The sequence below is a fragment of the Lampris incognitus genome, chromosome 13 (genome assembly GCF_029633865.1).
Source record: "Lampris incognitus isolate fLamInc1 chromosome 13, fLamInc1.hap2, whole genome shotgun sequence".
Lineage (NCBI taxonomy): Eukaryota > Metazoa > Chordata > Actinopteri > Lampriformes > Lampridae > Lampris > Lampris incognitus.
The window spans coordinates 11,907,605-11,921,936 of record NC_079223.1 but is presented as its reverse complement, the minus strand read 5'-3'; positions in this window follow the sequence as shown (position 1 = coordinate 11,921,936).

Here is a 14,332-nt window from a genome sequence, read left to right as displayed (position 1 = left end):
ACCTGAGGGATGAGCTGAAGAGGAGAGTCCACAAGTGAGGACCTAGGAATCTGAAGGATCTGGAGAGATTCTGTATGGAGGAATGGTCTCAGACCCCTTGTTATGTGTTCTCCAACAGGAGAAGACTCAGAGCTGTTATCTTTTCAAAGGCAGGCAAGTATTAAATGAAGGGGTGCCAATAATTGTGGCATGCATGTTTTTCAGAAAAATATTAGTTTCATGATAAGAATCAATTTTTCTTTTCAATCATTTTACCTTAATTAAAGATTAGGAGTATGGGGTACCGGGGCAGCTGTTACACGCCATCAGGTCCTTGTATAACCAAAGTGAGAGCTGTGTCCGCATTCTTGGCACAAAGTCAAACTCGTTTTCGGTGGGTGTCGGACTCTGCCAAGGTTGTCCCTTGTCTCCAATTCTGTTTGTGATATTCATGTACAGGATTTCAAGGCACAGCCAAGGTGAGGAGTGTGTCCATTTTAGGAACCTCAGAATTGCATCCCTGCTCTTCGCAGATGATGTGGTTTTGTTGGCTTCATCAGAACGCGACCTCCAGCGGGCACTGGGGTGGTTTGCAGCTGAGTGTGAAATGGCCGGGATAAGAGTCAGCACCTCCAAGTCTGAGGCCATGGTTCTCCACTGGAAAATGGTGGATTGCTCCCTCCAGGTTGGGGATGAGTTGTTGCCCCAGGTGAAGGAGTTCAAGTATCTCAGGGTCTTATTCACGAGTGAGGGTGGGATGGAGCGGGAGATTGACAGGCGGTTTGGTGCAGCATCAGCAGTAATGTGGACGTTGTACTGGACCGTTGTGGCAAAGAAGGAGCTGAGCCGGAAGGCAAAGCTCTCAATTACCAGTCAGTCTTCGTTCCAATCTTCACCTATGGTCATGAGCTTTGGGTAGTGACCGAAAGGGTGAGATCGCGGATACAAGCGGCTGCAATGAATTTCCTCCATAGGGTGTCTGGGCTCAGCCTTAGAGACAGGGCAAGGAGCTCGGACATCCGGAGGGAGCTCAGAGTAGAGCCGCTGCTCCTTCGCATCGAAAGGAGCCAGTTGAGATGGTTCGGGCATCTGATTAGGATGCCTCCTGGGCACCTTCCTTTGCAGGTTTACCAGGCACGGCCAACTGAGAGGAGACCCCGGGGTAGACCCAGAACTCGCTGGAGGGACTACATGTCCAATCTGGTCTGGGAACGCCTTGGGATTCCCCAGGAGGAGCTGGAGGGCGTTGCTGGGACGTCCAGAGTGTCCTACTTAGCTTGCTGCCATTGCGACCCGACCCCAGAAAAGCAGCTGAAGATGAGATGAGATGAGATGAGGTGAGATGAGATAAAGATTAGATTTATGCTAATATTTTGACTGAAAGATCAAGAGGATGAACAATAAAGACGTTTATTTCATAGCCCCTTTCGCTCATATTTATCAACGGTGCTAATGTTGGTGGAGGGTACTGGATAGATAGAATGATATACTAGATCGAGAGGGAGAAAGAAAATGAAGGGGTGACAAAACAGAGAGAGGGGAGGAAGAAGACCGAGAGATGGCAGAATAAAAAAGTGATGGAAGAGTTGAGCGAGACAGTGTAGACGACCGTCAAAGAAAGGAGGTGAAAAGACAGTGAGAAAGAGAAAAGGAACAGAGGAGAAACAAGTTAGAATAGGTGGAGCTATAGCTGAGGATAGCTCTCTTATTGAAGAGGTAGATGGATGAGGCAGAATAATAGAAAAAAGGGAGCTTTTAGTGATGGTGTGTATGTCTGTGACCCAGCTGTAGGAAGTGAAGGAAAGCACAGTCATAAATATTTACAGTAAAGACATCCAGGGGCCACTTTAAATCATGGATTATGAAAACGTATAGGGCTCAGGGTGTTGGAGTGTGTGTATATTTGTGTGTAAGGCGGTTAGTTTCGTACCCTAGCCATTGAGCTACACAGGGAATAGCACTGCTAACCCTGGCGGTGTTGACCAAATGGGACATAAAGCAGTGTTAGTGTTAGTGTTAGTGTCACGATCTCCTCATTGAGCTAAACTATGGCCCTGTCCCATTACTTCCCTTTTAACCCGACCCCTCGTTTCAGAGTGCCCTCCATTGAAACAAAGCTACGAGGGGTCGGGGGGAAACTTTAACTGCAGAATGAGACGTCATCGGTAGCTGCATAACCATCGAAATGTCGCAAAAGCAGGCGAATGCCAGCATTATCCACTTCTAGCCGAACTACTTTCCATTACTGTGAAATGTCTGATGCACCATCTATTCAACTCCCTGATATTCTCCTTTTCATGGAAGCAATTCTGTATTCATCAACTTTATAACTTTACTGGGTAACTATCATATTTACCCTTACAAATGGAAGGGGATCAAAACAAATTCCACTATTTTTTTTTAAATGACTCATCTTTTTGAATCCATGAAAAGTTTTGAGAACATGAAAAGAACAAGAAAATATATGAATGCATGTCTCACTGCCTTTTATCTTGATAAATTTTCATGCATCTGTTTTGGTTCTTTTTTTAATGGCTGTGAAATTATTTTGATTAGAACAATATTCGCCATATAGCACCATTTGCTCCTGATTTGTCATGTAAATGTTATTTCTGAAATGTAAAAAAGGTTTCAGTACAGCACATAAGGTACATAAGGTCTGATACGTAGATCAGACAGAGCAAAGCAGGTTACCAACAGCACTTCAACACTAGATCTTGCATGGATAAGGAGCCATGAATGGATGCACGGATGCTAGGATGGGTGTGATGTGCTCAGACTTTGTGTTGTTCAAGACGGAAGCCATGACATTTTGTACCATCTGGAGGTTCTTGGCGCTAGTGTGTGTCAGACCAGAGAAAAGGATATTACAAATCTGGACAAAACAAACACACCTCTTGGCATCAGCAACCGATTGCTTAAATTGAATTTTAGCAATATTGTGGAAAAAAGAAGTCTTGATAATCTCTTCTTGAATGTGTGCAAAAGAGAATCATACTCAAATCAACATCCAGACTTTTGAGGAGGAACACTGGGAGATCACCAAGTGGTCAAGATTTTAATGTTAACTTTCTCAAAGTGATGCCCATCACTCTCTTTGCCATTAACCATCATCTCGATTTTGTTGAAGTAAAGAGGGAAGAAGTTAGATGACATCCAGTTTTTAATTGCAGAGAAGCAGACCTCTAAATTTCTAAATTGGGAGGGATCATTCTGCATTACAGGTACATACAACTGAGTTTCACCTGCACAGCAAGGTAAACTGATTCCTTAAGTGTAAACACTTTGGACAAGACTTAGATATAATGTGAATAAAAAAGGGCCAAGAACTGATCCCTGGGGAACACCAAAGTTCCACACAGAACATCAAGGGGTACCATTACCATGAAACACTAATTGTGTTTTCTCAAGCAAACAGGGTTTTAGCCAGTCAGTCAAGAGATGCTGACACAGCCCTCAATGCAATCTGTGTTAAGACCAAATATCATTAATACTGAGATAGACTCAGAATTTATTACAGGCAAGAAGATCATTTATCACTTTTGTAAGTGCGGCTTCATTAGAGTGAAAAGTGTAATTAAATCTATTCAATGGATTTTCTTCTATTCTTTTGTACCATTTGTACAAATACTAATACTAATACAGACACACGGGTCATTATTGTAGATAAGGATTTTGTTCTTCTTTGGATTGCCTTGTTGTAAGATGTGTGTCACAATGACTCCAAGTTCATCTCATTTAAAAGAGTTCTAGTTCCAACTGGTCTCCTAAATTCGTCCTGGCTTTGAGAGCCAGGGGCTCTTTCCTCCGGAGAGGGGCAAACTTTTAGACCACTTGCTGCTAAAAGGTGGATATTTACCCTAATGGAGGAGGTAGATGGACAGAAAGAGAGAGCGAGAGAGAGAGAGCGAGAGAGAGAGAGAACGAACAAGGTGAATCAAAGGTCACTGCACTCAATGGCAAAATGGAAAAATCCCAGAGACAGACAGACAGACAGACAGATAGATAGAGAGAGACAGAGAGAGAGAGAGACAGATAGATAGATAGAGGGATAGACAGATAGACAGATAGATAGATAGATAGATAGATAGATAGATAGATAGATAGATAGATAGATAGATAGATAGATAGATGGAGACACATACAAACAGGAACTAACCACAGGAACAGGAACCAGAATATAAGCTCACCTCTGGAGAGAGCAGCTGACACCTTTAAGTCAAAATGTACACCAATATGATCGCAAGTTCATGTCATTATTATTATTATCATTATTATTATTATTTTTTTGCTTTCATGCTCCGTCCTCACCCTGTTTCTTTTCAGAGCTTATCTGAAAAGCCTGGTGCATTTTGACAGCTTATCATAACAATTTAAGCCGACGAAAGGAAGCTATTAAAACAGAACCCGGGCCGGCCGGGCTACCGCGGGGGGGGGGGGGGCGGGGCCGGGGGGGTGGGCATGCTGGAGCTGCGCTAAGCTGAGGGCAACAGCACAAAATGTGAAAAGGCAAAAAAAAAAAAAAAACCCAACACTGATCGAGTTAAACGTCTTGTGTTCTCAGGGTAAGCCCGGGCTTTGGGAAAACATTAGCAAATTAGCTATAACAACAGTCTCCCTGTGTTTGTTGTCATTCCACAGCGAGCTCTGCCTGGTGCTGGTTTGCTCTGCGCGGTGACACCTACTGCGGCTTTAAACAAATAGGCCGAGGTCCCGACCCCTCCGTGTTTGGATTCTCAGGCCGGGAGACCAGACAGCCGCGCAGCGCTCCGACGCACGTATGAACACAAACCTTCGCGCAGGAATGCGGCCGCTGCCCGTTTGACTCGTCCGCGGACCTTGACTTGACCTCCGCCGTGCGCGAGTGCGAGCGCGCGCGCGCGCGCGCGCGGCGGACACTGAAAACAACCCGTCTCCGTATTCTCCTCCTCCTCCGGAGAGGCACGGGGATGCGCACAGGGACGAGGCCGACACAGGTGCGCACGCGTGAGCGCGCGCGCACGCACACTTTTTTGAGTTTTAATATTCAATGCGATTCAATGCAAAACGTTATTGCAGACTCGGGGTCCATGACAAAGGGAAATAGGTAAAAGACAAACCCCAGACAACACGCGGAGTAAACACGATAACGTAACATATATAATGTGAATACACGCGAAACAATATGGGGATATATGGGTTGGAGGTACGTGTGCGCGTGTGCGTGTGCGTGCGTGTGTGTTCTTGAAGGTTAAAGTAAAGTCATATAATCTCTCTTTCCCTCCTCCTCCACTCACTGCTCTCCCCCCCCCGTCTCTCTTCCTTTATCTTGCCAACTCTCTCTCAGTCTTTCTCTCCCTCTCTCTCTCTCTCTCTCTCTCTCCCTCTCTCCCTCTCTCTCTCTCTCTCTCTCTCTCTCTCTCTCTCTCTCCCTCTCTCTCTCTCTCTCTCTCTCTCTCTCCGCTTTTATGTGCTGGCGGCTGGGTGTGGCGGAGCGCCGTGTTGTGCCCCGACAGAGTTCATGAATTAACTGAACTCTTGAACTGCGCTCTGGTATGTGGCACACGCTAGCACAGATAGACAGACAGACAGACAGATAGCAAAACAGCCCATCACTTCACCAGTCTGCAAGCCTGACAGCCGCTTCAGAGCTTACCTAACCAGGCAGCTGACCAACCACACTGCCTGGCAATCAGGCGGACGAATTATTTAGTCAGTCAAAATCAGTTATTCGGTTGGCCAGATAGCCAATTATTCAGTCGAACCTCTCTCAGGCAAAATCCTGGGATTTTCCTTGGCTGAGAAAGTCCTGAGATTGATCTCCCTCTGTCCGTAAGTGAAGCGTCTTAGTCCGCTGCACGACGGCTCTAGTTTTCTATCTACTGGTTCCGGGGTTGTGTGGTACTCGGCCGGTGATGCGACACCGGACGGTGCTCCTCCGCGTCGTCGCAGACTTCCCATATGGCGAACTCCTCTGAGACTGACTGACTGTGGTTTAGGGCTGTACAACTACACCTGACATGACTTGATACGCCTTTCTTTCACGCCACAAAGCCGACTCCAGCCTTTTCCTGGAAAGCCCCCTTTCATACCCCCGGCAGATCCAAGGGTTTTAATCTCTGTGACATAAAGGGACTCACAAAGGGTTATGAAGCGTCTTAAAGGAATTCTCTCCATAGAAATCCTTTAGTTTCTTTTCATCTTGACCAAAATGACTGCTTCCATTCCCTCCCCCCTTTTCTCCCCAATTGTATCCAGCCGATTAGCCCACTCTTCCGAGCCGTCCCGGTCGCTGCTCCACCCTCCTCTGCCGATCCGGGGAGGTCTGCAGACTACCACATGTTCCCTCCGAAACACGTGGAGTCGCCAGCCGCTTCTTTTCACCTGACAGCGAGGAGTTTCGCCAAGAGGACGTAGCGCGTGGGAGGATCACGCTATTCCCACCAGACCCCCCCCCCCACGAACAGGCGCCCCAACTGACCAGAGGAGGCGCTAGTGCAGCGGCCAGGATACATACCCACATCCAGCTTCCCACCTGCAGACACGGCCAATTGGGTCTGTAGGGACGCCCGTCCAGGCCGGAGGTAACACGGGGATTCGATCCGGCGATCGGCTACGTTACCTGGATGCCCTCTGCTTCCCTTCTCTATAAAATAACTACACAATTTCATGGCTCTCTCTCAGGAATTGCACATTTACCGTGTACCTCCAGTTTTCAATATAACCTGCTCATAAGGTCTTAAGGTTTATCTGTCACCTCCTCTCTAGAAAACTCCTGAGATATTGGGGACCGGGGAAATACAGTGTTTCCCCAAATTCTTCCTCAAATGGGCACAAGACTGTTCGGGGAAAAGCAGCTTTGGGAAAAGACTTGCCTGTGTGATCGGTAACATGTGTGTCAAGATGTCCTACCGATGGACTGTACAGAGGCTTTGCCATGGTAAATGATGCCGTGGACCAACTGTGAGACACAGACCTACCTCAAAGATTCACCACACACTACTCATCAAAGGGTTTGGGCTTTACTTTTATTCATTTTTATTGTTAGGATTTGTAAAACGGGTTCATATTTGTACTGTTTTCAGTCATCGCATCTTTTGCGCAAGTCATTTCTGGCAGTTGTACAACCATTTCCTGTTTTCAAACAAGCTCAGTGATAAAGACCTGCTTCAAGTGTCACGGTATTCTCGGCTGCATGAAGAGGTGGAAATGTGGTCACATGAGCAAATTCAAAAACATCTGCTGAGGTATCAAAGCAGGTTGACTCAGTTCATCTGGATACAACGGTTACTGACAGACACGTTTCATCACTCATCCAACAGATGAACTGGCTCACCCTTCTTTGAATTTCTTACCTGGATTATCGCGCATGCATAAAGACATCTGCTGGGCTGTTTTCTCCATACGCTGGGTTCTGAATAGCCTTGAGCCACGTCTTACAGCGCTGTGTCTTTCACAAGGACAATATCTTTGTAATTCAAAACTTGCCTCCTGATAGCATGCTATAGCGATTTTTTAGCACAATGGAAACTGAAATAAGTTTTGTGGTGGTAAAAAGGACAGCAGGGCGGTGCAACAGAGGCCACATTAATGGGGGGGGGGTCGGCCTCGACACCCCTCCCCCCTATTAATCCCCCCAGGGACATATGCAAAGGTCCTATTTGTGGACTTCCTCTCAGTGTTCAACACCATTGTCCCAGACATCCTCCACTCCAAACTAACCCAGCTCACTGTACCAGCCCCCACCTGTCAGTGGATCAAAAACTTCCTGACAGACAGAAGACAACAGGTGAGGCTCCCGAAAATCATATCCAGCACTCGGGCAATCAGCACTGGCACCCCCCAGGGATGTGTGCTCTCCCCTTTGCTCCGCTCTTCTCCCTCTACACAAATGACTGCACCTCCGGTGACCTGTCTGTTAAACTCCTGAAGTTTGCAGATGACACAACGATCATCAGTCTCATCTGGGATGGTGACAAGTCTGCATACAGCTGGCCCTCTGGTGTGGTCATAACAACCTGGAGTTGAACACGCTCAAAACTGTGGAGATGACAGTGGACTTCAAGAGGAGCTCCCCAACACTGCCCTTCTTCACCATACAGCACTGTGTCTGCTGTGGAAACCTTCAGGTTTCTGGGATCCACAATCTCCCTGGGCCGAAGTTGAGTGTCCAACAGAGAGACAATAATCAAAAAGGCCCAGCACAGGATGTACCCTCTCAGCCCAGGAAGTTCAACTTGCCTCATGAGCTGCTGATTCAGGTCTATTCGGCAGTAATGAAGTTTGTTCTCTGCACATCTATCACTGTCTGGTTTGGATCGGCCACCAAACAGGACAGGAACAGACTACAACGGCAAGTCAGGACTGAGGAGAAAATCATTGATGCCAATCTGCCTTCCGTTCAGGACTTGTACAGCTCCAGAGGCAGGAAACAGGCGGTGAATATCACTAAAGACCCAGCAGACCCAGGTCACAACCTGTTCCAACTCCTCCCCTCTGGTATCTCTTTTTTTATGCATACTCAATAAGCCAGGTAAGAAAATCAAAGAAAGTTGAACCAGTTCATCTGGACACAACGTTTATTGACAGAAAATTTGTATCACCCATTATCCATCGTTAAAAAGGCCCAACAGGGGCGTCCGGGTAGCATTGCGGTCTATTCCGTTGTCTACCAACACGGGGATCTTTGGTTCGAACCCCTGTGTTACCTCCTGCTTGGTCGGGCGTCCCTACAGACACAATTGGCCGAGTCTGCAGGCGGGAAGCTGGATGTGGGTATGTGTCCTGGTCGCTGCACTAGCGCCTCCTCTGGTCGGTCGGGGTGCCTGTTCAGGGGGGAGGGGGAACTAGGGGGAATAGTGTGATCTTCCGACGTGCTACTTCCCCCTGGTGAAACTCCTCACTGTCAGGTGAAAAGAAGCGGCTGGCGACTCCACATGTATGGGAGGCAGCATGTGGTAGTCTGCAGCCCTCCCCGGATCGGCAGAGGGGGGTGGAGCAACGACTGGGACGGCTTTGAAGAGTGGGTAATTGGCTAAGTACAATTGTGAGAAAAGGGGGGAAAAGTCCAAAAAAACAGGCCCAACAGCGGCTCCATCCCCTCTGGAGACCTAAAAGGCCAAGCCTCCCCATTCCAGCCCTCGCCACCTTCCACAGGGGCACCACTGAAAGTATTCTAACCTACGGTCTCACGTTCTGGTTTGGGAACCGCAAAGCGACCGAACAACGCCGGCTGGGCAGGAGAGTGAAGACATCTAGAAAGCTCATTTGTGCCCCTCTGCCCTTCCTGTTGGGGATTTACCATCAACGCTGTGTTCGCAGAGCCTCCAGCGTCATTAAGGACCTTCACCATCCCTCTCACAACTTGTTTTCCCTCCTGCCGTCTGGGAAGAGGTACAGGAGCATCTGTGCTAAATCCAGCAGAATGCTAAATAGCTTCTACCCACAAGCAGTCAGGATCATTAACAAAACTGTCCCCCCCCTCCCCCACGGCCATGCCCATCCACCTACCCGCTAAAAAGACAAGACATCGGGTGTCAACATTTAAACTGAAACGGCACTTTAATGGGCCGCGTTGTTATTTGTTTGTACTTTTTTGTTTTGTTCTCTCTGTTTTCATGTTTTTAGCGGTATCGTTTTCAGGGAAATTTTTGAGTGTGTACTTTTATCTCTTCTCTTGCACTGCTGTGGGCTGGGAGAAACGGCATTTCGTTTTTATATATGTGCGCAGGTACATCAGGAAAATGACAGTTAACTAAATCTTGAATCTCGACTCTATCCAGATGAACAGATTCAACTTTCTTTCTTTGGCTCCCCCCTGGTAGGCACTAAAGAGCACTGTACGCCAAAACAACCGGACACAAGAACAGTTTCTGTCAGCAGGCTGGTCCCTCTGATGACCACTTAAAATGGCCGTACAGTGTGAGAAACCATCCCCGTACAGTACACCCGTAACACTGAACACCCACTGCACCTGCAAATACCAAACTATACATCCTGTAGTTTAAATACAGTTTTAACAGGTCATCATTGACAAAAATAAATCTAAGGACGCTGTATATACAGTGCTGCTTGAAAGTATGTGAACCCCTTGAGCAGTTTAGATGTTTCTGTTGTTTTACCATGATTTTCTTATTTTATCATCACCAGTTTTTATGTATGAAATGTCAGATATATGTTTATCAATCGCATGTACTTGTTTAGTGGGACTTGTTTAAGTAGCCCAAAAACTACATGAAACATGGAATTAGTGTATGTGCAAAAGTAAGTGAACCCCCAGCTGCATTGGTTAAGTCAAGCGGGTAACAGACTGAGGTGAAACACATTTGGGTGCTTAATTAATCATTTAAGCAGACCAATGAAATGAGACATCCTTGGGAAAGGGTTTGGCCTGCACTAATTAAAAGAGAGAGGAAACCAACCAAACCACTGTGGTCCCATACAAATCAACAATGCCGAGAGCAAAGGAGATATCCGAGGACATGAAGAAGAGGGTAGTGATAGCCCATCAGTCTGGGGAGGGCTATAAGACCATCTCCAAGAGATTCCAGCTCCATCCATCCACTGTAAGACAAATAATTTACAAATAGAGGGCCTTCAACATGACAACAACTCTGCCTAGAAGTGGACGCCCATCAAAACTATCACCCAGAAGCACCAGAAAAATAATAAATCAGGTAAAGGCCAACCCACACATCACCTCTAGAGAGTTGCAGACCTCTCTGGTAGCATCTGGGACAAATGTGCATGCGTCTACAATCAGACGGAAATTGAATAGCCTTGACATTCATGGGAGGGTTGCTAGAAGGAAGCCTCTGCTCTCAAAAAAGAACAAAGCTGCCCATTTCAACTTTGCCAGAGAGCACTTGGACAAACCAGAGGCCTTCTGGAAGTCCATTCTCTGGACAGACGAGTCCAAAATAGAATTATTTGGTCACAATCAAAACCAACATGTTTGGAGAAAAGCCAACACTGCATATGAAGAAAAGAACCTCCTCCCAACAGTGAAGCATGGTGGTGGAAATGTGAAGGTCTGGGGCTGCTTTTCTGCTTCTGGACCTGGACGACTCCATATTATCCAAGGAACCATGAATTCTCCGGCATATCAACAAATTCTTGACCAGAATCTCCTGCCATCAGTCAGGGAGTTGACGCTGGGACGAAAATGGATTATGCAACAAGACAATGACCCAAAGCATTCCAGCAAAACTACAAAGGAATGGCTTCAGAGAAAGAGGATTCGTACTCTGGATTGGCCCAGTCAAAGTCCGGACCTTAATCCAATTGAAATGTTGTGGCGAGACCTGAAGAAGTTGGTACATACCAGATGTCCCTCCAACCTCTCTCAACTGGCTGAGTTCTGCAAGGAGAAGTGGGCAAAAAGCCCCATAAGCAGATGCGAGAGACTGGTTAGTGGTTACAGAAGACGTTTGGTTGAAGTAATGGCTGCAAAAGGAGGAGCCACAAGCTACTAATACAAGGGTTCACATATTTTTGCACATGTTAAATTTTCAGTTTTTGTGAAATAAACCACCTTTGTTGAATTAAATAATGAAAATATATCTCTTTTTGTGTGTGTGTGTCCATTATTTGGAAGGTGTGCTTTACAAATTGGAGGATTTGGATGTATGTGTAATAAGCTTATTTTAATGTTTTTTACAAAAACAGTGACCATGTCTGGAGGGTTCACAAACTTTCAAGCAGCACTGTATACTGTATACATGCATATTCTGTCATGTCCACCTACCTTGTGTATATAAAGCAACCTGTTAGTATATTTATTCCAGCATCTTTTACACTCTGCACCACTGCACTGTTGTCTTCCTGTTATATGTCATTGCTGTTTTTCTTTACTATATATATATATGTACATAACTTTGTTAAAATAAACACTCAATGATAGGAAAAGTGCTCAACAAATACTCCAGTATCTGTACTTACTGTACCCTAGTACTTACTTCAGTATCTGTACATAGTAGTTGAATGTTTATGTTTACCTTGTTGTCTTTTGTTTTAGCTGTATGTATATTCTGTGTAAGTACACGGAGAGCAATGGAGGAACCAGAGTCCCATTCCTTGTATGTGTAGGCCTACACAGACTTGGCCAAATAAAACTGATTCTGACCCTCTGGTGTTGTTCCCAATTCCCTCATGTGCTCATTCAGCCTAGCTGCTATGGTGCCTGGCAGGATCTTCCATGTCGTGGAGACGCAGGTTATCGGCAGTAGTTTGAAGGAGTTGTATCCTTGTGGGGACATTAAAATTGATGCCCTGGTAATAAATTTGACAAATATGAGTGCATCACATGGCCGCGATGCAGGGGGAAATGCTATCTATTTCGTGCAGGGGGAAATGCAATGTTGCAATTAAACCCCCCTGCCCGAACTGTCTACCTTCATAGTTGGGAATAGCCCATACAGAGACTGTGGTGTACCCCAGCACCACTCTCTCTATCTTCTATGTGTTTTACACTGTCTGTATCTGTATGCATTTTAGTGCTCAAACTATCGGCATTCGTATTTGTACAGGCAGGTAATAAGTGATACAGGCAGTCAGTTAGTGGGTGAGTGTATATCTCCTGTACTTCCTCTATGGGACTGACAGACTCAGAAGCGTTTTAAAAAGTGCTATAAAATAAATAATGTTTTAAAGTAAGGAAGGCTTGATATTGATGTATAAATCTCTATCTCCAACCTCGGCAACCTCTCTTACACCTTTCTCTCTCTTTCGGGTTTCTTCTTCTGGCTTGTACCCTGTTTCTCAGGGGTCGCCACAGCGAATTTTACAGTTCCCATCAGCACCCTGTGAGGGCACAGCACCAATGGCGGCCGTTGTTAACCCGGGCCTCGATCGATCCGGTATGGTCTTGTCAGTCCGCATACTACTACTACTTTCGGCTGCTCCGTTAGGGGTCGCCACAGCGGATCATCCGTTTTCCATCTCTTCCTGTCCTCTGCATCTTCCTCTGTCACACAGCCACCTGCATGTCCTCCTCACCACATCCATAAACCTCCTCTTTGGCCCTCCTCCTCTCCTCTTCCCCGGCAGCTCCATATTCAGCATGTCAGTCCACGTACGGATTTGGCCAAATTTTACATCGGCTGCCCTTCCTGACACAACCACAAGCCTATGGACGGGGGCAGGGTAAGGCGCTGGATGCCATCCCAGTAGTCATGGACTTGTGCCATGCCTGTCTCTCTTTCAGTCTATCCTTCCATTTCTCTTGCTCTCTAACCTCTTCCTTTCCTTTGATACTCTATTTGTTGATACTTTCTATCTCCGTCCTTCTCCCTCCTCCCGGAGTTCATCTGACTCTCCTCTGTCTTCCACTCATCCTTCATTGTCTCTCCCTCGTCGCTCTCTCCCTTTCTCTTGCTTGTCTGTCTCTCAGTCCATCTCTGTCTCTCTCTCTCGCTCCCCCTCTTTTTTCTCCCTGCCACTTAGCTATGTCTCTCTTTCTTTTTTCTGCCTTGAATGCAGTTTTCAAAAAAGGGGGTCCAGAAATCTGCTCTCTTTATCCTCACAACTCTCCTCTCTCTCCCCTCTTCTCTGCCTCTCTCTCTCTCTCTCTCTCTCTCTCTCTCTCTCTCTCTCTCCTCTCTCTCTCTCTCTCTCTCTCTCTCTCTCTCTCTCTCTCTCCCTCTGTTCTTGAAGGGACATAATGGGAACAGTTGGGTCACTGGTTGCTTGATTTAGCCTGGGATTGTTTTAACGTTTTCTCCCTGAACTCTGCCTGACCTCTTGTACTCACGCACTTATACTGCAAACAAACTCTCTCTCTCTCTCTCTCTCTCTCTCTCTCTCTCTCTCTCTCTCTCTCTCTCTCTCTCTCTCTCTCTCTCTCTCTCTCTCTCTCTATCTCTCGCTCTCTCTCACTCTCACTCACTCTCTCTCTCTCACTCTCTCTCTCTCATTTTCTCACTCACCCTCTCACTCTCACTCACTCTCTCTCTCCCTCCCTCTCACTCTCTCTCTCTCTCTCTCTCTCTCTCTCTCTCTCTCTCTCTCTCTCTCTCTCTCTCTCTCTCTCTCTCTCTCTCTCTCTCTCTCTCTCACTCTGTCTCACACTTCCCTGCCTGTCACTTTCCTCCTAAAACTCTGTCCCTTAAACTTGCTTTCCCATCTCTCTCTTCCCTTCCTTTCTGTTCTTTTCTCCCTCATCCCTCTCCCTCTCTCTTCCTCCCTCTCCCTCTCTCTTCCTCTCAGACACACTTGCACATATTTACTCACTTGCGCTCCTTTTCATAGACCAACGTGTACTTATATGTCAAACAAACGCACTCATTTCCCCTCTCTGTCTCTCTCTCTCTCTCTCTCTCTCTCTCTCTGTCTCTCTCTCTCTGTCTGTCTCTCTGTCTCTCTCTCTCTCTGTCTG